Source organism: Erythrolamprus reginae, chromosome 3 (genome assembly GCF_031021105.1).
Source record: "Erythrolamprus reginae isolate rEryReg1 chromosome 3, rEryReg1.hap1, whole genome shotgun sequence".
NCBI lineage: Eukaryota > Metazoa > Chordata > Lepidosauria > Squamata > Dipsadidae > Erythrolamprus > Erythrolamprus reginae.
The window spans coordinates 166,406,756-166,420,336 of NC_091952.1; the positions used below are offsets into that span (position 1 = coordinate 166,406,756).

At 41.5% G+C, this 13,581-nt stretch overlaps 1 pseudogene; it reads left to right on the forward strand.

The window, feature by feature from the left end:
• The first annotated feature begins 8,841 nt into the window (after positions 1-8,841).
• Positions 8,842-9,790, forward strand: LOC139165850 (ATP synthase subunit delta, mitochondrial-like; annotated as a pseudogene).
• The last annotated feature ends 3,791 nt before the right edge of the window (positions 9,791-13,581 follow it).

Below are 13,581 nucleotides of genomic sequence, written 5' to 3' on the forward strand. Positions count from 1 at the left end.
GCAGCACGAATCCCAGTGACTGATTAAATCCCACAGAGTTCACCTTCTCCAGGTCCCATAGACCAAACAATGCCATCTGACAGGACCTGGGGAAGAGCTTTCTCTGTGGCGGCCTCGGCCCTCTGGAACCAACTCCCCCCAGAGATTAAGACTTCCCCCAGCCTCCTTGCCTTTCGTAAACTTTTTAAAACCCACGTATGTCACCAGGCATGGGGAAATTAATATACCCCTTTGCTATTATGATTTATGTATGGTTTGTTTGGGCTGCATCAGTGTTCCCTCTAATTTTTTTTTTGGGGGGGGCGGAAAAGTATAGTGTCTGAGCGGCACAGGTGGCACAGAAATAAACAAACAAACAAACAAACAAACAAACAAACAAAAAACCCACCCTGTTTTGCCTGAGAGAATTTCAAAATAAAATAGTGTACTGTGTGTCTATAACAGTGAGCTCATAATAGGGCAACTCTTTCAATATAAAAATGCTACTTAAATAGTTGAGCTAGTTTCAAACTAGATTTTGATTTTCTTTCTCTCTTCCTTACTCCCATTCTTTTTCTTTCTCTTTTCCTTCCTCTCTTTTTTCTATCTGTTTCTCTCTCTACCTCTCTTCCTCTCTCTCTCCTTCCCTCTCACTCTTTCCCTCTCGGCTTCTGGGCAGGTTTGGAAAACTCTGAGTCAGTGATGATTTTTAAGTGAGCGATTGCTCACTGCTCAGCTTAGAGGGAACTATTGGCTACATGATTACTTTTTATAAGGGTTTTAAACTGTTTTTTAATCATTGGATTTGTATACTATTGGTTTTTGTTGTTGTTGTTGTAAGCCGCTCCAAATCCTCGGAAAGGGGTGGCATACAAATCTAATATATTGTTGTTGTTGTTGTTGTTGTTGTTGTTGTTGTTGTTATTATTATTATTATTATTATTATTATTATTATTATTATTATTATTATCACACCTCTAAATACCAGGAAAATTCCAAGGACTAGAAAATCAGAGACAAGCTCACCTTTGGATGGGACAAAGTAGAGTGGGACAGGGATAAAGATGAAGATGATTAACCCAGTTTATTCAGAAAGCCTTCCAGATTGTTACTCATTTCTTCATATTGGATATTGCAATGTGATCTACATGCCCTTGAAGAACATCTGGAAACTACAGATAACCAAATAATAGAGCTGGAAGAGATCTTGGAGGTCTTCGAGTCCAACGCCCTGCTCAGATAGGAGATCCTATTCCAGGGATGGCTAACCTTTCTTCTTTGGGTGCCAAAAAAGCATGCATGCACATGACAGTGTGTTTGTGAGTGCCCCCTTAATTGCAATGCTGCCCCACAGACACCCCATACATATGCCTGGGTGGCCCCTGTTCTTCCCCCACACCTCATGCATGCACCGGGAATCCCCTAGCTCATTTTGTTGCTAGCAGGCTTCCCTGAGAGCCTCATGGGACCAAAAATGGTCAGGGGTGCACTGCACTCTCCTGAGAGACCCCCAGTCTCTTCAATTTATTTTCCCGGCACACACTAGTTTTCTCCTGGATCCCTTCCTCCAATGCTTCCTCTGTTCTCCCAAATGTTTGGACTATTGGGACATGCTCTACATGGGGCTACCCTTGAAAAGTGTTCAGAGACTACAACTAGTCCAGAATGCAGCTGTGTGAGCTGTTGTGGGTGCACCTAGGTATACCCACAATACACCAACTCTTCGTGAGCTGCACTGGCTTCCAATCAGTCTCAACACACAATTCAAGGTATTGGTTATCACCTATAAAGCCCTACATGACTTAGGGGCAGACTATCTTTGGCACCATCTCCTGCCGCATAACTCCCAATGACCGATAAGGACCCACAGGGTTGGCCTTCTCCAGATCCCATTGGCTAAGCAATGCTGGTTAGCAGGGTCATGCAGGAGGGCCTTCTTTGAGGTGGCACCGGCTCTCTGGAACCAGCTACCTCCTGAGATCCATACTGTCCACACCCAACTGGCATTCTGGAAAGCCTTAAAAACCTGGCTCTGCCAGCAGGCCTGGGGCCATTGAGCAAATGAGACATCTTTTAGGTCCAGCCACAAAGGATATGAATGTTTTTTTAAGGGGTTTTTAAATTGTTCTTTCAAACTTTTTTTTTTCAGTATAATTTTTTAAAATATTTTTTGTAAGGACTGATAGGATCTTTTTGTTATGTTTTCTTTTTTAATTGTCCTTGTTGTAAGCCACTCAGAGTCCTTTGAGAGTTGGGAAGCATATAAATTGGATGAAATGAATGAATGAACGAACAAACAAACAAACAAATGAATGAATGAATGAATGTCTTTCCCCAGTGCATGCTAGTTTCCTCCTGGATTCCTCCTTCCTCTGCCTCCTCCGATCTCCCAAATATCTTTCCCCAGTATGTGCTAGTTTCCTCCAGGATTCCTCCCTCCTGTGCCTTTTGTTATCTATCACAATTCCCCCGCCAGCTCAGTGCATGGTAATGCCCTGCCCCAGCATATGCGCAGCAGAAACCCAAAGACCAGCTGGCTGGTGGGAGGCATGGGCATGCATGGTGGAGATGAGCTAGGTGATGGCTAGTGTGCCTGCAGAGAGGACTCTGCATACCACCTGTGACACACATGTCATAGGTTTGTCATCACAGCCCTATACCATTTCAGACAACTGGTTGTCCAATCTCTTCTTAAAAACCTCCAGCAGTGGTTAAAAATGATGAAATTCTACCAGTAAAGGACAACTCTTGGTGTGCTCATGTATCCAGATTGTTATGCAAGCTGCATTAGCTGCCAGTTGGCTTCCAAATGCCATTCAAGGTGCTCATATAAAGCTTGAACCAAGAAGAGACCATTTGTCTTCAATCTTTTTCTGCCCAGTATGTTCCTGAAGATTAGGTGAAATCCAGGTTCCATCTATTACACATTGTAATGTTGCAGCCTACGTCCTATGGGGCAACTTCCACCCAATTGTAAGGATGGTGCCTTCCCTTCTGAATTTCCTAAAAGATTGGAAAGCCTGATTTTGGTCCCAGGGATTAGTGCTTTTTATTTGTTCAATAGTTTCTGTTTTGTTTTGTTGATTTTATTGTCTGTTAGAGTGTTATCTGGATTGCCTGTTTAATGTTTTAGCTGATTATATAGTTTCTTTAGTTTTGTATGCTGCCCAGAGTCCAGAGAGTTGGGTGGCCAATAAAATCAAATAAAGAATAACAATAACATGAAGTCCTAACTATGCCCATCAATGCAAGTGATCTATTTTGCTATCAGCTACCTGATATTGACAAGAAAAATAATATGGTTCAGCCAAACTTTATGTAAGGATCAATTCTAGTTCAATTAACCTCTACTAATGACAAATGCTAGCCAACTTTCAGCTACTTTTATAAGACAGATTTCAGGTATGATTAGGTATGGGTCACAATAGCCTCCTTCTCCATAAAGAACCTTTGCCTACCTGAAGTTTTCTTGGTACAATACAGAATTTTCCAATCTGAGAAAATGATATGGTATTGAACTTCTTTGACAGGTTCTATTTTCAACTCACATGCTAAGCTTGAGGGACAAATTCTGAAGCATATTGGTTTTGGCCTTTCAACCTTTTTGCTGTTGGGGGGGGGGTGTTTTATTTTCCAACAACCAAAGGCAATTAGTACAGTATCTCTGCATACATACACAAATGCAGGTAAAGTCAACAGTGTGGAATGCAGAAATCTATTACATTAAAAAAAATAGAAAAGTTGGATGAGAGAGAAATTTAAAATATGTATCTTGTAACACAACAGAGGGGATGGACTGGAGAATCTGAAAAATCTATATCGTGTCCTTCTGTTGCAGCTTCGGCTGACATTTCTTTGTAGTATCTGATTATTAGAAGAAGTTATTTTGGTTATAGGAATCATCTATGAAATAGGGGAGACAATTCAGTTTCTGCTCATAGCCTCTAATTAAGAGTAGGTTTCTAATGTCAGCAGAGGAAAGAAATAATACAGGTGGAAGAGCAGAAACGACCGTTTAAAGCATTGAAAGTAGAAAGACCACTTGGAGAGAAACACACACACACACACACACACAGAGAGAGACAGAGAGAGAGAGAGAGAGAAAGCTACATTATAGCAAATGAAAGCATATAGCCCCTATGAACTGATCAAGGTCCACTATTCAAGTGGTAGAGCCATCTGACAACTCCCTATAAAAGAGAGAGTTGTCAACCTGACTTTTTGCTAGATCTTACTAGTCGCTGGAATAAAGAGCTGTGTTTTCCAACTCTGTCTCATGCCTCTTCAGTCCCAGAACCCAACAATGGGGAAGATATAGCAGAGTCAGACTAGGTTAGTACTTGAATGGGACCACCAGGCTTCAGGGGAAGGACATCAGTGCAGGTGACAAAACAGGCCCAAATTCCAGATATTAAGATGCAACTTGTTGTGAGCCGCCCCGAGTTTTTGGAGAGGGGCGGCATACAAATCCAAATAATAAATAAATAATAAATAATAAAACTAGGTAAGCACAGAGTATTATAATAAGCTACTATTTTCAAGCAGACTCAGTTTGCTATGAATACCTGGGCCATCAAGAAATTATATGGCTATAAGCTATATTAAAAGATTCTCTCTCTCTCTCTCTCTCTCTCTCTCTCTCTCTCTCTCACACACACACACACACACACACACACACAGGGAGAGAGAGAGAAAGAGAGAGACCTTGGAATGTGATAATGAAAAAGCACTTCCATACATTTTATAAAATTACATAATAGATACAGTATGTTGAAGGAGTCCCTAAGAGTTGAGTTCAGCTTGAGAGAATCTTTACCTTTACGTTTAGAAGAACAAATGTTTTTGCTTCCACCTTTGTCCTACTTACCTCTTTGTAAATAAATACTTTATGTCTTTAGAGATTTTTCTTTCAAAAGAAACCCCATCAATTCATATTGTTGCATGAATTGCTCTTGTACCTAGTAAGAATCTTAACAATCTACAAATGCCATTGTTGTGGTTATTATTACTGCTTATTTGCTGTGAATACAATTTCTGCATGGTTATTACATTCTGACTGAAGACTTCTCACCTTCACAACTGGTTAAAATAAAACTTAGGTCAAGGCTAAATAATGTAGTGCCTTTTGGATGTTAATTCCTATCAGCTCCAAACAGCAAGACCATTGGCAAATGATTATGGGACTCTAGGACAAAATATCTAGAGGCTACTGTATTCTGTCATCTGGGCTTAGAAAGGTGACACTGATGAAGCCTTGGTAGATGCTTAAGTTTCATCCTGGAAGCAAACCTTCATTTTGCTTTAGAGGAACAGATTCTTTCATGCTTCCCTAAATATTCAAAGGAAATTAGAAGACTGACTTCTCATTCAAGGTTAATTGCTGCATAAAATTTAAATAGAATGTGAGGCAATATGTTTTGATTTGTGGGACACTTGATGAAAACAGCCCTTTAAATACTGAATGCCTTTGTTTCATAGCAATTTGGAACATTATTGAATATATTCTCTCTCTCTAGTTCAAAATCTGGCTTTATAATTTATTCTTTAGGCTGCTAGTTACGGCACAGTATTCTGAGAGTAAAATATCAAAGGAAACCGTTTACTTAGATCTTCCATGCATGTGCTGTGATGAGCATATAACATAGACATGAAAGGGCATCACCCTCCTCTTTTCTTCACTTTTCTATTATCTTCTTTTTAATGAAAGCTGTACAGGGAGGATTGTAGTAACTATCACTTGGATAGACTGTAAATGCTTAAAGGTGCAAATGAATGAATAAGAAGTATTAACAGTGATAAGCAAAGTTCACGAAGGATGTCTGAACAATTTCATTTGACATGAATGAGCAAGCTATGTATTACTCCCAGATATCTTTATGAAAACAAAAGGGAAATAGTTTTGTGTGACAGAATTCAGAGCTAGAAAATCTAGCAATCTGCAATATTTAGGGAGGGCTGGAGGCAAAGTTACAGTGCAGGATGCAATTTCGATTTTTTTACATATACATATTATCCATTTCTCCCGAATGTGTGCTATTGATTTTTGCTTAATCATATTGTTTCACAAATTCAATACCTTCATACAGAGATGGGCTGATAAGGTGGAACAGTGATGTGTGCTCACCCCCGTGGCTCTGAGTGCTAGTGGAGTCCAGCGCAATTCTGCTACTGCAGCTGTGCAGGTAACAGAATCACACTCGGAGATTCAGGTGTGCCCATGTTTCAGTGCAGGTTTTTTTGCTTCTGCGTGTGCCTAAACCTGCGCCGAAACACAGGCGCACCTGCGTCTCTGCGCATGATTCTGTGACCTGTACAGTTGCAATAGCAGAATTGTATTGGACTCCACTAGCACTCAGAGCCACGGGGGCGAGCACACATCACCGTTCCGCCTTAGCAGCCCACCTCTGCCTGCATATGATTTTATTGGAGAAAAAGTTCAATGTTTGCGAACAGGAATGCAAAGGGCAATTGTATTTATAATGACTAGATTGCCCAGGTGTTAATGACCTAGATCAGGGGTGTCAAACTCATGGCCTATAGGTTGAATGCATCTGCACTGGCCACACCCACCCCTATTTTAGCAAAAGAAAAAAAAGTTGTGACACGTCACATAACAAGAGATTGATAGCCCTGACCTTGATGGTATTTCTGCCACTAAGTTTGGACTTCAAGTTGTTTTTACTGTTCTGATATATTTATTATAAATCTTCTTGACTTCAGTGTGTTTCATGTTATCAATTTGTGTTGTGCTTGGCTCTGGACCAGCTCCTGCAATGGGGAATTTGGACGTTGGTTTAGGAGAATACTCGGGTTCCCAGAGACTTGTCTTATTGCCAGCATCTTCTGATAGTGAAGATTCATTGCCAAGGTCAGACGCTGGGGGAATGGAATCGGACAGAGAGGTGGATGCAGCCAGCCCATTAGGTAATGACCCGATTAGTGAGTCATCAGACTCGGAGGAGGATTGGTTGATAGATGCTTACATGTGCAGGCTCAAAGCTAGAACGGACCAACTGTGCAGGTATCATAGAAGATAAGGGAGAACACCTTTGGCTGAGGCAATCAGGTTAATGGGGTTGCTGATAAATTATGGGCATTGCGGAGTGTGTAAGTGGGCGTTTATCCATTTGGAGAAAGACTATTGTTTTGGTTTGAACTGTTCCAGGACTTTCACAGACTTTTTGGATGTTTTACAGTTAAGTACATCTTGTGAACTCATTGCAGGGGTGGTGGTTGTGATGCTTTCACAGCTACCTTTATCTGCTCTGTTTGTTTTTGCCTCTCACAGCATTCCAGGACTGTAATCTGTGTGAGAGTAATTTGGTTCTTTTTAAAGTGCGTGCATACAGCACTATTTTTGGATAAACGGGTTTTCTTTTTACTCTGAGATGGTGTGTGTGTTTAAATTTACATTCCTAACTCATTAGGGAGGCTCTTAGTGAATGGCCTGGCATAACAACTGGAAGGATGCCCAGATATTTGTGGTGATCTTGTTTTTGGGAGCATTTTGTAATGTTCCCAACCAATTCAAGACTCTGAGGCTTTGGCGTCCTCAAAACCCCTTTGCATATTGTTATTTCCATATTGAATTTCTCATAGGGCAACTTGATTCCTTTAATTTTTACTACTGTCCCCATGTTGATGGTGAGCAGTGGTGGGCAGCAGCCGGTGCCGTCAGGTGCTCTGTCCTGGTAGTAAATTCTGGGATGCACATGCAGTTGCATGTCCACGATGCATACACGTGCATGAGATTTGGCTTCTGCAGAAATGCAGCAAGCAAAAATCTTGCACAAGTGAGATTTTTGTGATTTTCACCAATTTTTTGCTTCTGTGCATGTGCAGAAGCAAAAATATCACAACAAATCACTGAAATCTCACTTATGTAGCATCCTGACATGAGATCTCACTTTCTGCACATATGCAGAAGCCAAATCTCATGCTAAAGGGTGCCCACGGACCCACCGGATTTGCACGCACTTACAGCGACTTTGGAGGGTGCACCGCTGGTGCCGAAGATGAGCGGCCCTTCACTGATGGTGAGGATGGTATATTTGTTCAGTCCAAACTTCATTGCAATGTCTGCAATGCTGTATATAATGACAAGGCTGAGCAGTGATTCAATTCCAGATGGTGTTTTTTCACATAGCTTCAAATTGTTCTTGTAAAAGTGGTAAGAAAACCTGACAGATGTTTATGATGCTTGATAGCCATGGTCTTGTTAAGTGTATTAGACAGAGGAATCCATGAATGACAAACAGTAGTGGTAACAGTGAGTTTCCTTAAAGGATTCCTCTCTTTATGTTAGCCGCTTCGAGTCTCCGGAGAGGGGCGGCATACAAATCTAATTAATAATAATAATAATAATAATAATAATAATAATAATAATAACAACAACAACAACAACAACAAGAACAACAACAACAACTTCTTTCAGTCTATCTCCACCAGCAATTGCCCCTGGGAAGGGTTCATTCCAGTTTGGACCATATCACCTGGACAATTAATGACCTACTAGTGATGAGAAGATGGCAGCATGGATTCGGTTCGGTCTGTCCTGATCAATGCACGCCACCATATTTTGGGGGAAAATTTTGGCACTTTTTTCTGTTTGGATGGCTTCTCAATGCGAATTGTTGGCAAAGGTAAGTGGAACCCACCCCCGAATTGTCCCATTGATAGTTGAACAAAGTTTCTCATGTGACTGCTATTATTTCTAGGGACCTAATTATCCAGTCATGTGTCAGGGAATCAAAGCTTCACCTTCATATCTTTTCAGTGTGCTTAAGCTGCTTGGCAATGGGTAAGCCCGCCTGGTTGCTGGTTGACCTCTCACTTCTCCTCCTCTCTGCTCTTGGCTTCACCATGTTCCCTATTGGTCATTTTCTCACCCACACTTTGGCGTTGGGGTCCTAATCACCATTCCATCGCTATGCTGAAGCAGCAGCTGCTGTTGTGGGACTTGCACAGCTGGCTTTCACCTTTGCCTCACTCTCTCAGATTTTCTACAGTGTTACCATTGTGTAACAGGTAGATGTTCCCACCTTAAGTGGATCCTTTGGCATCTTGGCCCCACTCTGTTCCCACTCTGCAAGTCCTGGGACCTGGCATTGTAACAGTCTTTGATGAGAATGGCTCCTCCAAAAATACTTTAGTGAGCAGTGGTTCTCTCACCATGAATTCACATTCCTCTGTCTAGCTGTTAGCTGAAGAAGTGGCTTTATTGGATCAGCTCAAGTTTGACAATGTTGTCAAACTTAGACAAAGCCTTGTTGGAACTTGCATCAGCCACCAACAAGATATGAAGAAACAGAAGCACAGATCAATTCAATTCAATTCAATTTATTGGATTTATATGCCGCCCCTCTCCAAAAACTCGGGGCGGCGAACAACAGTCATGAACAATATACATGAACAATATACAGTAAAAAATCCAATACTAAAAACTAACTTAAAACCCCTAAATGTATAAAACCAACATACGTACAAACATACCATATATACAGTTGTATCAGCCTAGGGGGGGGGGAAGAAGTCTTAATTCCCCCATGCCTGGCGGCAGAGGTGGGTTTTGAGTAGCTTACGAAAGGCAAGGAGGGTAGGGGCAGTTCTAATCTCTGGGGGGAGTTGGTTCCAGAGGGCCGGGGCCGCCACAGAGAAGGCTCTTCTCCTGGGCCCCGCCAAGTGGCATTGTTTCGTTGACGGGACCCGGAGAAGACCCACTCTGTGGGACCTAACTGGCCGCTGGGATTCGTGCGGCAGAAGGCGGATCAATGTGGAAACCAGTGAAGCAATTATGAAAACTTTGGAGTGAGCATGAAATTCCATCACTATTGCTTCAGAAATGGCCTCCTTAAGTTCTGAAGCTTTCCTTATCCTTCATAGAAACATAGAAACATAGAAGTCTGACGGCAGAAAAAGACTTCATGGTCCATCTAGTCTGCCCTTATACTATTTTCTGTATTTTATCTTCCTTCTCTTCTTTCAGTCTGAATAAAGCTTGACAATTAACTGTTACCAATTAAAGCAGGGGGTGAAAAATCTGCTTGGCAATGAGTGGGTACAGGTAGTTCAACCAAAAACCATGTAGTTTTTCTTCACCTAGCGCTGAGCAATTGGCGAACTGACTTGGTCCTTTCTCCACTATTATGATGAATATAAACATTTTCTCTTACATCTAGGATGCAAACAACAAATTTCTGGCAGCAAAAAAGTTTTTTTCCTAGATCTCTTTTTATTATCTGGTAGTTGCTAGAATTTTTCCAGCCTAGATTGGATAGTTCTTATGATAACTCATCCAACTGGTCTTTTTGTCATAGATATTTTCAAGCATGGAGGCTGGTAGAAAATGATAAAGATGGAAATTTGTGGTTGATAGCAGCCTCACCCTAGTTAAACTGGATAGGCTATTTAATATCAGGAAGTTAATTTCCTTAATCTAAAAGATGTATCCCGTAAATGCAATGGGGTTTAGTTTTTCTCTTGAAAGGGAGACTATCTACAGAAAACTTGAAAGTGATAATTTGTTGTGGTTCAGCCTGAGGCTGCTCAGGGACCGGCTGTGTCTCTGCTGGTTCCATGCCCGGAGGAGGATGACAGCGAAGAGGAGGGGGCTAAACAGTCAGACGGGGGAGAGGAAAGTCAGGAATGGGATGAAGGAGAACAGCATGAGAGCCCCGGGGGGGGGGGGGGGGGGGCTCTCTCCCCAGCCAGTAGCTTGGAGTCATTAGGTGATGACGCACAAGCCATCATTGACATGCAACAGAGACGTTCAGATCAGAGAAAGGAGCAATTAAAGAAGTATTATCAGCACTGAATTAGGGACAACTGGGCTTGGGTGTGGTCCTCCTTAGCAGGGTTTAAAAGGCAGGCAAGCCCTTGAAGCCATGTGGAGTGTTATCAATTGGAGTTACGGTGTCCTGCTTTGTTCTCGGTGTCTCTGTTCCTGGCTTGTGGCCCAGCAGTTTGGAAGACCCATGGGAGGTGTAGGGCTGCTATCTACAGCCTTGTATTGGCAGCAAGAATCCTGTATTGCTGCATGGACTTTTGCCTTCGGGGATATATCTGAAGATACAGCATTTTCCTGTTTGTAAGGACATTTTCTGTTACCTGTGTTTTTTCTTGAATTTTATAAACTGCCTTTGCCTTTTATCGGTGTGTCTGGCTTCTCTTTTTGGTGTTGGTATTGGCTTCCGGAGTGACCCAGACAGAACATAATTGAGTTAACTTCTGCTGATAAATATAAAAACTTATACATTCAGCACAACCATTAAAAACCTAGTTCTGTATCTATTAAGGCAGAAGCCAGCTATACACTTTCAAAAAGTAACCTACCATTTTATGTGCAAGGCAGAAGTGTTTTAATTGGTAGTTATTGTTGTTTTCAATTAGATAGATTTGCCCAATTCTTAATGTCCATTCACTGACAGGCTTTTTTATTAAATTAAAATTTTAATTTAATGTAATTAAACATTAAATATTTAATTTAATTTTTATAATCTGGGGAACATTAAAAATACACAAAATAAAACAAGAACAATAATAAGTTAATATTTTTATAGCCACTAAAGAATTTTTCAACTGTGGTACGGTGTTCTTGAGAGCTATGAAAGTTATATAAAATATATTCTTAGATGTCATTTTTAACAAGAAATAAAGCAAACAGTTCTGTCTTTCTACATACAAATACTATTATATTTTTTCAATATCCAGAGAAAGTCTTAAAACTCATTAAAGCCTAATGCAGATTTTTCCTATAATTTTGGTCCCAATGGGCACACCTAGAATGCTGAATGCTCAGTATGAATATTCTTACAAAATCTCTGCCATTAGAGAACCTGCCTATTCAAAAAACCAAAATCTTCTACCATGTAACTAGAAATGGTGTTTAAGAGCTAAGCACTTAAAAACACCTGCTCAGATGATGAATCTGTCAACTTAGCATTCTATCACACTGAAAGCTTTAACATCTCAAATTGCTTCCGTCCAATTTATTATGAAGAATTTTGCAAATGTTGAAAAGTTGTTATAAAAACAAACCAGGTTTTTATCCAACTTCATTAACTGAGGCTTTTAAGAAAACAGAGTCCTAACACCAGAAAAAGGAAGCAATTTCTCAAACCCTACAAATTAAAATTCAACTGACTGTTCAGCAGCACAAAACAACTGGCAAAGATCTTACATATACCAGTAACCTAATAAAAACTACGCTTTAAATAATCAACAGAGTGGGGTAGTATACATAAGGTGACCAGAGGTCCCACCTTCAGCGGGACAGTCCAGCTTTTGAATTATTTTTCCCATGTCCCACAGCAGTTCAAAAATGTCCTGATTTTGGAGTTGGTCCCCCCCCCCCAAGTCCCAAAGCCTGGCAAAGTTTGCAAAATGTTTGGAGCCTAACACTCACACAGCCCTTCCAAGGAGGTTCTGAACTTCTGCTTTGGAGGCAACCTCTCCCACATCTGGAGCCCGGATGGAGCTTTGGGACCTGGCAGCGGGCATCCCAGCTGCCTAACCTCTGGCCCGGCCCAGCCAGTGGGCCAGTGCCATCCCATGCCCAGCGCAGAACCAGCATGTACGGTGTCCAGCTGCCGCCGTCAGTGCCTCCACCCTAGAGCTCGCACTCACAGCTGACCACCCCGCCACCGCCCCATGGCTACTTACCGATGCCACTGCTGTCAGTGCCCTCACACTCCTACTTCGACCCCTTCTGGGTGGTGCCACCTTTGCTGGCCACCCCACTGCCCCATGCCTGCCAGAGCTGCTCGCCCCTGTTGCGCCTGCAGGCCCACCTCAGGCCAAAACCCTTCCCATCACCTGAGAGCCGCAACAGGGGAGGTGGCAGCATGGTGTATGTGAAAGAGAGAGAGAGAGAAAGGGAGAGGAAGCAAAATAGAGAAAGAGAGAGGGAGGGAGGGAAGGAGGGAGAGAGAAAGAAAGAGACAAGGAGGAAGGAAGAGAGAGAAAGAGGGAGTAAAAAAGAGAAAGGGAGAGATGAAGAGAGTAAGAAAGAGGGAGGGCGAGAGAGAGAGAAAAAAGGTTTTTGCGGAATATTTTTTGGTAAACATTTTTAGCCCCCCCCCCCCCCCCCCCAATGGTGTTCCTCTTTCCCAATCTTAAAATCTGGTCACTACACCCACTATAGGAATTGAAACCATAGGTTGTTTGCTACTGAAATGTCAACTAGATAGTTGACATAACTATTTCTTTTTCTCTTTCTCTCTAGTCTTTTCTCTCTCTTTTCTATCTTTTGACTTTCCCTATATCTTCATTCCTTTTTTTACTCTATGTTATACTGTCTAAATAAGAGCATTAAACTGATGATAGTTCCCAAGATGATGTACCTGTTTCAGGTATTGCCAGGGGGTTTATTAGCATCAAAGTTTAGGGAGTGGGATAAAATCTTAATTATTGGGTTGAAGAAGATAAGAGACTGAAAGTAAGGAAAAAGTGGTTGATAGCTAATGAAACAGAGAGTGGATGAGGAATTCCCTGTTTGGAATTGAAAGATTAATGGAGTTGCAATTACTTGAAAATAAATGGGTGAAATTGGAAAAAGAGATTAATGGGATGAAGAATAGAGAATTAATTTTTATAAGGTGGAAT